Source organism: Phaseolus vulgaris, chromosome 8 (genome assembly GCF_000499845.2).
Source record: "Phaseolus vulgaris cultivar G19833 chromosome 8, P. vulgaris v2.0, whole genome shotgun sequence".
Taxonomy (NCBI): domain Eukaryota; kingdom Viridiplantae; phylum Streptophyta; class Magnoliopsida; order Fabales; family Fabaceae; genus Phaseolus; species Phaseolus vulgaris.
Genome location: NC_023752.2, coordinates 18,706,433 through 18,718,156, shown reverse-complemented (window position 1 = coordinate 18,718,156; position 11,724 = coordinate 18,706,433).

Here is an 11,724-nt window from a genome sequence, read left to right as displayed (position 1 = left end):
TGAAGAACAAGAATAAGGAAACCCAAAGAAGGTACTTTCATAGAAAATATGATTCTAACTCACCGAATAGTTTTACTTTTTTTGGTTGTGGTAACTAGAGACATATAAGGATTGAGTTTCGAAATAATTAAAAGAAGAAAAAATATGGTGAGAACTAAGGTGAAAAAAACAAAAAGTTAAAGAAGACTTATATTGCATGAGATGATAATGAAAACAGTCAGTTATTCCAAAAATCAATTAAATATTTTTAATATAATTCTATTATATTAACCAATCTGTTTTTAATTGGTATAACTGTTTTCATTAAATGATCAAAATATTTTTACAAACATTATTACCTTATATAAGGATGCAATATGATCATTTCAAACAACGATATTCATTAGAGAGAAAAACAGAAAGTTTTAAAATTATTATTGGAGATTGAGTTTGCTTCTTAGATCATTATTGTTTTGTAAAGAAGGTTTTTGGGTTTGCATTTCTATTGTGCTTCATTTGTAACAATCCAGGTGCATTCAAACCTTATACTTTCACTGTATTTTGTTGTAAGTAGATTCATATAGGGTTTCTGAATTCTGTTGTGTGGATAAGAGTGTTGCCTATTCTTGTAAGCTTCAAGATCACTCTTGACTATTTCTTCTATAATATTTTATGTTTGGTTTAGTGAATTCTCAATGGTTTGTTGAGGACTGGATGTAGCTAATGGTGTAAAAGTGGACCAATATAAATCTCTTGTGTAATCTCTCTCTTTCATATCTATTTTTACAGTGTTTTGTATTTAAATCAATTGGTTAAATTCACATAACAATTGGTTTATATTTTGAATATATGCTTGTTGTGTTTTTTTATAATTGGTTGAACGAAGAAATAAATTAGTTGATTATATTAAGTTTTCAATCTGACTCTAGTATTTGCGAAAATCTTTTGTAAACAATTCACCCCCTCTTATTTTAGGCCACATATTCTAACAATTGGCATTAGGAGCTCAGTTCTTGTATGTTATTCAAGTTTCAATCCTAAAACCTTTTTTATGGCTGAAAAACTACCTTTTTTTTATGGTGAAAAGGCTTCCATAAATAGACCACCACTGTTTTGTGGAGTGAACTACTAGTTCTAGAAAGTCAGAATGAAAATCTTTGTTGTATCAATTGATAGAGGGATCTGAGATTCTATTATAAATGGGTCTTTTGTAGAAAAACATGAAACTGATAAAGTGTTTTTTTGAAAAACCTTGGTCTCAATGGACTGAGAATTAGGGAAAGAAAGCTTAGTATGATTGCATTTCTAAAAACATTATAACCTCTGCATTAAGTTCTGATGAGTTTTTCAGAGTTTCCCAATGTTCTTCAGCAAAGGAAATGTGAGACATTCTAAAGGTGACTGATGAAGGAACGACTGATGTGAAAAGAGCAAGGAAACTTGCCTTGATTCAAGAATACGAGTTGTTCAAAATGCTAAAAGGGGAAACCATAACAGATGTGTAGAAAATATTAACTCACATAGTAAATCATCTCATTGATCTTGGCAAGATCTTTGATAGAGAGGAGATAAACATCAAAATCCTAATATGTTAGAATATATGGCTTTAAACTAGAGGGGGGGGGGGGTGAATTGTTTAAAGAGGGTTTTCGAAAACTTTTAAGTCAATAATGAAATTATCTCAAGAAACAAATGATAAAGAATTCAGTTTGCCAAAAACTAAAGCAAAAAGCAACTGCACCAGAAAAACAATCGGTTGTTTCGCAAAAACAATCGGTTGTTTATACCAGTTTGCAAATATCAAAATTGAATTTAAAGAGTTAAAGGATAGAGAAAAATGCACACAGAGATTTATACTGGTTCACTCTAAACCCAGAGCTACATCCAGTCTTCTCAGAAACCACTGAGGAATACCACTAAGCAATCAAACCTAGATCACTTACAACACAACCAAGAAAGTGACCTTGATCCCCCTCAAGACACACACTTCTCTTGGAACACACCAACACTAAGAATGTTAATCTTGATCCCCTCAAGAACACAAAACACTTCTCAGCAAACACACAAAGATTCTTGTTCAACAGATACAAGGATTGCACTTGTTACAGAAGCAAATCTGAAATCAATACAAGCAGAAATCCTATCTCACACACTTTGATCAATCTCAATCTCTAAGCAATCTCAACTCTTTGAAAAACTCAAAAACTTGTGTTAATTGTTCTTACTCAAATCTGTTTTTCTGAAGATATTCAAAGATGATGTTTGTTACCAAATCTTAACAAACTATTCATTGCATTTAAAGATTGGTCAAAGCATTAAAGACTGGAGCGTAATCAGTTAAAATCATTTAAAGCTCTGTCAAAACAAAAAACCATTTTCTGTTATGGTACCAAAACAAACAATCGGTTGTTTCCTCGAATCAATCAGTTGTTTTGGTTTTAACAACTCAACCATTTGAAAAACAGTTTTCAATCTTTTCTAAAAACACCTAAGTATAAAACAATCAGTTGTTTCGACAAAACAACATGTTTTTCACTAAGCTTGAAAAAACACTTTTTCTTTTAAAAAGATTGAGAATGCCTATGCTTTGGATTCAATCAAGAGTGGATTACAAAACTCAATCTACCCCAGATCCTATCTAAGACAACTTAGCAACAACAAGCACATCCTAGCCTTCAACATCCTTTAAAGGGTTTTGGATTCTTCAAAGCTTTAACACCACTTGGTTCAACAATCTCCCCCTATTTGATGAAGACAAATCCCTAATGCTAGTGTTGTACCTGATTGAATATGAAGCAGTTCCTGCAAAGCACAGTTTTAAGCAAAACAGAACTTCTGATATTTGGTTAGCACAGAAACAAATATAGAAATTTAGAACATAATATCAGAGAAAACAATCAAACAAAATATAGGAGCAAACACTTATAAGGTTTTACTCATCCAAACTGTTTTTGAAAGAAAAAAAAAACTGAAATAAAAACACAGCATATATCTCCCCCTATTTGTCTTCATAAATAGACAAAAAAGAAGAGATGAGAAAGATAATTGTTCTTAGTACAACAAATTTAAAACAACAAAAGCAGAAAGAATAGAAAACTGATACAACCACCAAAAACAATCGGTTGTTTCGATACATCAACCGGTTGTTTTTCTTCATTCATCATCATCAGCATATTGAAGATCAAAGATTTGGTTATGTACTGCTTCAATTTGTTCATCTAGAGTCATGAAACGTGTATCCATACTGTCAAACCTGTTATCAATCCTCTGGAAATTGCTGACACAAAGATCATGGAGATTCCTTTGATTCTCCACAAAGCTATCAAGCCTATTCATCATGAGTTCTTCAAAATAGTGCAGAAATTTAGAAATCCAAACAGCATATGGATAACGATAGTCACTTAACCTCATTGCCTTTTGCATGTGCTCTTTGATGATGTGTATCCAATTAATTCTGATCTTTTTCATAATGCAGAAGATGTACACCAGATCTTCCTCAGTGAGAACAGAATGATTGCTTCCCATTGGAGTTAGAATCCAAGTCACAATGAGAGCTAGCAACCTTTCATCAAGTCTTAAGCCACCAACCGAACAAGTACTAACTTGTGCATTTTGGTTCTTCAAGCAACTCTTGTAGTATTGAACTTTGTTGAAGTCATCCACTACACCAAGGTTCCCTTTGTTAATTTTGAGGCCTGAGTACTTTAGATCAGCTACAACAGTTCACACTTCATGTGAAATCTCTATATCTACACCTTTTACATGAGAAACAAGGTTGTTTCCCTCAAACTTGAGATTTATGTAGAAAACTCTTATCAAATCTGGATAGATATTCCCTTTCATCTCCAAGAACTTTCTAAGGGACTGATCTTTGAGGAGCTTTCATACATTGTCCAGCTTTTGACTTTTCAGCCAATCAAAGCAAACAACTTTAGGGTTGTTTATCACTTTGGTGCTAGTCTCAAATCTATATCTCTCAATTATATCATTATCGCCAGAAAACCATCCTTCAAGCCTTCCTCCAGACCTTACAGCTCTGGATTTGACTCTTCTTAAGGTGGGAGGAGTTGAATCCATGATGGCAGAGATGAACAGCAGAGAAAACCTCACTCATAGATTTTGCAAGAGATGTTGCAAGAGATATTGCAATGGGTTGTTCTTGTCGAAGAGATAAGATGCAACAGATTTTATAGCAATAATAGAATTATAAGATATTCAATGACATGAGTGGGTACCAGATTTTCAGAGAGAGAGGACTTGACCATGCCCTGCACAGAAAACGTCAGAAAAAAAAGAAAATCACATGGTCTTCTCATGTGATCTTTGACTAGTCATTAAGACTCTTGAATTTCCAAGATTTTGGAATATATTCCTTTATGACTGTTGTAACTTCTTTCTGAGCGTGATCAACTTTCAACTCAGGTTCATTGACCAAGGATTCTCTCTTTAATTTGATCTGCAACGGATAGAAAATCAAAATAGAAATTAAATTGGTTTCTTCACAGTGCTGTCAGACTCAAAACAATCGGTTGTTTCGAGAAAACAATTTTGATTATTTAAGCATGAGTAGAAATAGATCAAAGCAAATGAAATTTAACACTTTAGGCAGATTATTCAAACATGTAAAAGAACTTAAAAACAGAAATTGATAACAGAGATAAGGAATGTTTTATCCTTTGTGTTTTCTTTTAATGAGCCATGTGCTTTGAGATCAAGAAGCCTCATTTTGACTGTTGAGGGTTTTTAGATATATACAGAACATTGATTCAGCTTCAATGTTGGTCTTTTTATTCAAAAGGCTTGATCAGATGACTCAGTCCTTCACACTTCTTTAGATTTCCTGCATAAGCATGAGTTCAAGCAACAAGATTTGGCCCCTTCACAAATGTGGATCCAATTGATTTCTTTTTCTCATTTGGAACCTCACATTCTTTAGAAATCCATTTCATGTAGCCTCTAGGAACAGAAAACTTTCTTATTTTGCAGAATCTAACCGAATGACCCTTCTTCATGCAATAAAAGCATGTAACAACCGGTTGTTTCGAGACAACAATCGGTTGTTTTTCTGGCTTTCTTGAAATTTTTTATGAAAACTTATCTTGTTGGTTTTGTGGATTAAAACCTAAACCAGCCTTTCCAAAAACACAGCTTTGAGATGCCAAGACATTTTCAAAGTTAGATTTCCCTTTTGAAAGCTTGTCCACAGTGTTAACAAGATAATATACCTTTTACTCATCACAGTTTTCGCAAATGAGAGTGTCACACTTGCAAGAAGAATTTTTGAAATGTGTTTCCAGATTTTTGAAATCATTATTAGATTTTTCAATCTCATCTTCAAGTGATTTCACTCTCTTTTCCAACCAGTTATTGAGTTCTTTCAATCGGTTGTTTGAAAGCACCAATCGATTAGCTTCATTGTGAGTTTCTTGAAAAGTTTCAAGCAATTCACTATAATTTTGTTCATTTAAAGAAGCACGTGAACTTACCTCACTTGAGCTACATGATTCATCATCATCTTCAACAATCAAACAGATGTTTGCTTTCTCATCTTCACTTGATGAAGAACTTGATGATGATACCTCATTTTCATCCCAAGCTATGTAGGCTTTCTTTGTCTTGCCTTTCTTTTCCTTGTAGCTAGGCTTTTTCTCCTTGCTCTTGTTTGGACAATCTGCCTTTATATGACCTTGCTCACCACAGCCAACACAAGTATAGTTATTGAAATTAAAATCATTTGATTTCTTGTTTCCATACCTATCTTTGTTGTTGTCCTTGTTGCAGTTCCTCTTCAAGAATTTGCTAAACTTTCTTGACAGCAAGCTAAGGTTTTCCTCATCACTATCATCGTTGGATTCTTGTTTGCCTTTATGCTTGGAAGCTTTTAAGGCTATGCTCCTTACATGCTTGTCTTCGCTTTCTTGAACATTGAGTCGATTCATCTCTAACTCATGTTCCCTAAGTCTACCAAACAAAGAAGCCATACTCAAGGATGTTAGATCTTTAGATTCGGAAATAGCAGTTACCTTGGGTTGCCATGTTCTATCAAGACATTTCAAGATCTTGATGTTTAGATCTTCCTTTTCAAAGGTCTTGTCAAGGCTCATTAGATGATTGATGATGTGCGTGAATCTTTTCTGCACCTCAGCAATTGTTTCACCTTTGAGCATTCTGAACATCTCATACTCTTGGATTAGAGTATGCTTCCTGGCTCTCTTCACCTCATTTGTACCTTCATGAGTTACCTCCAAGGTGTCTCACATCTCTTTTGATGATTTGCATTGAGAGACCTTGAAAAACTCATCTGAATTTAAAGCAGAGGCTATTTTATTTTTGGCAATGCAATCGAATTTGGCCTTCTTGCTTTCTGAATCAGTCCATTGAGACCAATGCTCTTCAATGAAGGATCCATCTTTTTCAAACTTTGGGATAAAAGGACCATTTTCAATTGCATCCCAAATTCCTTTGTCAAGTGATTCCATAAAGATTTTCATTCTCACTTTCCAAAATTGGTAGTTCAAACCACAAAACAGAGGTGGTATGTTGATTGAAGCACCTTCCCCAAAAGGTAGTCTATCAGCCATAAAAAAAGATTTTTGGATCAACTTGAATAACTTTCAAGAACCAAGCTCTGATACCGATTGTTAGAATATATGGCTTTAAACTAGATGGGGGGTGAATTGTTTAAAGAGGGTTTTCGAAAACTTTTAAGTCAAGAAGGAAATTATCTCAAGAAACAAATAATAAAGAATTCAGTTTGCCAAAAAGTAAAGCAAAAAAGCAACTGCACCAGAAAAACAATCAGTTGTTTATACCAGTTTGCAAATATCAAAACTGAATTTAAAGAGTTAAAGAATAGAGAAAAATGCACACAGAGATTTATACTGGTTCACTCTAAACCCAGAGCTACATCCATTCTTCTCAGAAACCACTGAGGAACACCACTAAGCAATCAAACCTAGATCACTTACAACACAACAAAAAAAGTGACCTTGATCCCCTCAAGACACACACTTCTCTTGGCCAACACACCAACACTAAGAATGTTGATCTTGATCCCCTCAAGAACACACAACACTTCTCAGCAAACACACAAAGATTCTTGTTCAACAGATACAAGGATTGCACTTGTTACAGAAGCAAATCTGAAATCAATACAAGCAGAAATCCTATCTCACACACTTTGATCAATCTCAATCTCTAAGCAATCTCAACTCTTTGAAAAACTCAAAAACTTGTGTTAATTGTTCTTACTCAAATCTGTTTTTCTGAAGATATTCAAAGATGATGTTTGTTACCAAATCTTAACAAACTATTCATTGCATTTAAAAATTGGTCAAAGCATTAAAGACTGGAGCGTAATCAGTTAAAATCATTTAAAGCTCAGTCAAAACAAAAAACCATTTTTCTGTTATGGTACCAAAACAAACAATCGGTTGTTTCCTCGAATCAATCGGTTCTTTTGGTTTTAACAGCTCAGCCATTTGAAAAATAGTTTTCAATCTTTTCTAAAAATACCTAAGTATAAAACAATTGGTTGTTTCGACAAAACAACAGGTTGTTTTTCACTTAGCTGGAAAAAACACTTTTTCTTTTAAAAAGATTGAGAATGTCTATGCTTTGGATTCAATTAAGAGTCTCAATCTACCCCAGATCCTATCTAAGAAAACTCAGCAACAGCAAGCACAACCTAGCCTTCAACATCCTTCAAAGGGTTTTGGATTCTTCAAAGCTTTAACACCACTTGGTTTAACATAATATGCTTAGACCGGTCATGACAACCAAAAACCAAAGGTCACTGCCATTTCTGATTCATCTAACAACCTTCACCATTGCATCACTTTTTGGAAAAATCAGAGAGCATGAACTAAAAATGAACAGGTTAAATGAACAAGAAACTTAAGAAAATCAAGTCAAAGGGATTTCCTTGAAATCTACTGTCTAGGAAACAGATCAAGAATCTAGTGATTGCAATGATATTGAGACTCTCAACTTGCTAATAAGAAAATTTGGTAAGTTCTTGAGAAAGAGTAACAAGGACAAGTCACAGTCTTCAAACATGTATAATCCAAAGAAATAAAATAATTTTAATTCTTCACATTATACTTGTTTTTGGTTTTGGGAAGCAAGGACATATCAAAATTGAATGTTCAAATGTTTTTAGCAAAGAAAAAGCTTTTGACAGAAAATAGAAGAAAAGAGGGAAAGCTAGAAGAAAATACATTTCATGGAAAGACAATGATGATTCTTCCTCAAGCTCAAAATTAATGGATGACGAGGAGGCAAATTTGTGCTTGATGGCTAACGATGCTTCTGACACGAGTAGTGTAAGCTCTAACTCCTCTGAACATGTTGAAAATTATAGTCAATTGATTGATGCTTTTAAAGAAACACATGAAGAAGCTAACATGTTTTCTTTCTTAAACAATCGGTTGAAAGGTTTAAACAACTGGTTGGAAAATAAAGTCAAGTCTTTAGAAGAAGTGTTAAACAACACCAAAACTGATTTTGAAATTTTAGAAATCATTTGTAAAAACTCTTCTTGTAAATGTGTTGACTTAAAGAATTGCGAAAAGTGTGACTCTCTCTAAAAGAAGGACCATCATCTTGTATAAACCTTGGACAAATTCTCTAGAGGGCAGTCAAATATGGAAGCAGTTCTTGGTTCTCAAAACTGTGTGTTTGGAAAAGCCGGTCTGGGCTATAATCCAAGCACCAAAAATGAAACTTTTATATTTTTTTAAAAAACTAAGAAATCAATGTCTTAACCTATTGTAACTTGTTTTTATTGTTTAAACAGAGGTCATACTGCTTGGTTATGCTAAATGAGAAAGTATGATCTGTCAAAGGGTCTTGTTAAGTGGATGCCTAAGAGTTTAATTAATAGCATTGGACCCAAATTAAGAAGGGGACCAAATATTTTTCCATAAATTTTTGTAGGAATCTTTGACAATCAAACAACACCTCTGGTACTTGGATAATAGCTGCTCAAAGCACATGATCGGGGACAAGAAGAAATGTGTGGATCTGCACCTCAAGCATAAAAGTTTTGTTACATATGGTGACAATAATCGAGGAAGGATCCTTAGTAGAGGCACAATAGGTGATCTAAATACATTTCTTGTAAAAGAAGAATTGTATGTGGAATGGCTGAAACATAGTCTACTAAGCATAAGCCAACTATGGGACAAAGGCTATTAGGTGACATTTAAATCAAACTATTGTATAATATGTATGCCTAACTCGCAGGATGTTAAGCTGGTTGTAAAAGGTTTAACAATGTTTATCTACTTGATATATCTTTTTCTACATCTAAAATTGATTGTCTTTTAACTAAAAATGAGGAATCTTGGTTGTGACATGGAATAGCTCATATTCACATGCATCATTTGAATAAATTAATTTCTAAAAATCATTTTTTTTTGGTCTACCAAGAACCAAGTTTGAAAAGTTTCAAAAATCAATTAAATGTTTTTAATAGAATTTTGTTATGTTAATCAATCTACTTTTAATTGATAGAATTGTTTTCATTAAATTATCAAATTGTTTTTACAAAGATTATTTCCTTATATAAGGATGTAATCTAATAATTTCAAACAACAATTTTCATAAGAGAGAAAAACAAAAAGTTTTAAAATCCTTCTTAGAGATTGAGTTTGCTTCTTGGATCTTTCTTGTTATGTAAAGAACGTTTCCGGGTTTGCATTTCTACTGTGCTTCATTTGTAACATTCCATGTGTATTCAAACTTTATACTTTCACTCTATTTTATTGTAAGTAGATTCAGATAGGGTTTTTGAATTCTGATGTGTGGCTAAAAGTGTTATGTGTTCTTGTAGGGTAATACTTTTAATTGTTTCTTGTATAATATTGTGTTTGATTGAGTGAATTCTCAATGGTTTGTTGATGACTAGATGTAGCTCTTGGTGTAATAGTGAACTAGTACAAATCTCTTATGCAATCTCTCTCTCTCTCTGACATCTATTTTTATAGTGTTTTGTGTTTAAATATATTGGTTAAATTCACGTAACAACTAGTTTATATTTTTAATATATGCTTATTGTGTTTTTTTTATAATTGGTTGAGCGAAGAAATCAATTAGTTGATTCTATTAAGTTTTCAATCTGTCTCTAGTATTTGCGTCATGTACCACCCAAGTACAAATCCTAAAATTACTTAACTGTGCATAAACTTGCTAGCATGTCACCACTGATTCTTACATAGGTCACCATTTAATGTGAATGTGACTAACTAACTACATTAACAATGAGATTAGAGAACTTGACCTTCGTGTCCTCCACTACGGTGGCTTTACACACACCTGATGCACTGCACAACCCCACACAAGAATAACATAAAGCATAAAATTTCTAAAATTATATAACTGTGCAAAAAGTTGGTAGCAAGTCACCACTTACTCTAACTTACTACATTGACATTGAGATTAAATATAATTGTACCTTGGTCTCCTCCACTGAGGTCACTTGCACACACCTTATGCATCATCCCACACAAGAGCAACACATAACTCAAAATTTCTAAAATTACTTAATTGTGTTGAAATTCGGTAATCGGTCACCACTTATTCCTACACGAGTCACTAATTAATGTGTCAATCACTAAGTACATTAACAGTCATATTAGAGAACTCGACCTTCTAGTCCTTCACTTCGATGATGTTATAGACACCTCATGCAATGCACCACCCCACAAAGCTCAAAATTTCTAAAATTACTTAACTGTGCAGAAATTTAGTAATAGATCACCATTTATTCCTACACAGGTCACCAATTAATGTGATTGCCATTAAGTACATTAACACTCATATTAGAAAACTCGACCTTCGTGTCCTCCATTGCAGTGACTTTACGAACATTTCATGCAAAGCTTGCTTTGCACTATTTCTTTTGTTTTGTTCTTTTTTGTGGAAGGTGAGGCAGATTCGTGACTTTTATGGTTGAAGTTGAACCATGGATGAAGGAAAAATGAAATAGGGAAAATATTCATAGAAGATGTGAGGCAAACTTCTAAGAGAATCCTTGCTAAAACACTCATAAAAGTGCTAACTAGGTGATGTGAACATCCAAGCCCGAGGGCATGGTGAGGAGGAACTTGACCAAGAAATAATCCCAGAGTTAGGTGGACCCATGACAAGAGGAAGGCTTAGAAAGGCCCAAGAGACATTACAACACAAGGTGACTAATCTTTTGGAGGCCCAGTTGTTGAATGACCCATACTTTAAAAAGTCTAAGTTGATTACATGCACAACATGCTTGGTGTATTAGAATAAAAGAACATTATTATTTTTCTTGGAGTTAGGATTTGAACCCATAACCAGTTAAAAAGTATCAACTCAACCACTGGGACAAATGATTCTTTATTGAAATATAGGGATTGTATTTTTATTTTATTTACTTACAAATGAGACAAGACCTATAACTAAATTTGTATTTACACACTTTTGGAATTCAGAATCATGATGAATGTTTTGGCAATTTCATAGAGAGAATATATCTTTGCAAGGGTACTTCCCTATATCTTGCGATTTTATCAAGAATTCACCAATTCTTGTGGTGATCATCCTTAGGCTTATCAAACCTTTTTTGTGGCACCTCCCTTTCTCTAGGTTTTCATTGTTACTATTTTTAATTGATTCCATTTTGTAACCCTAAATTCCTAATTCTACTATTAGTTCTATTTGGAATCATATCTTTTGGTATTCAGAGCAAAGGTTTGAGCGATAATACAA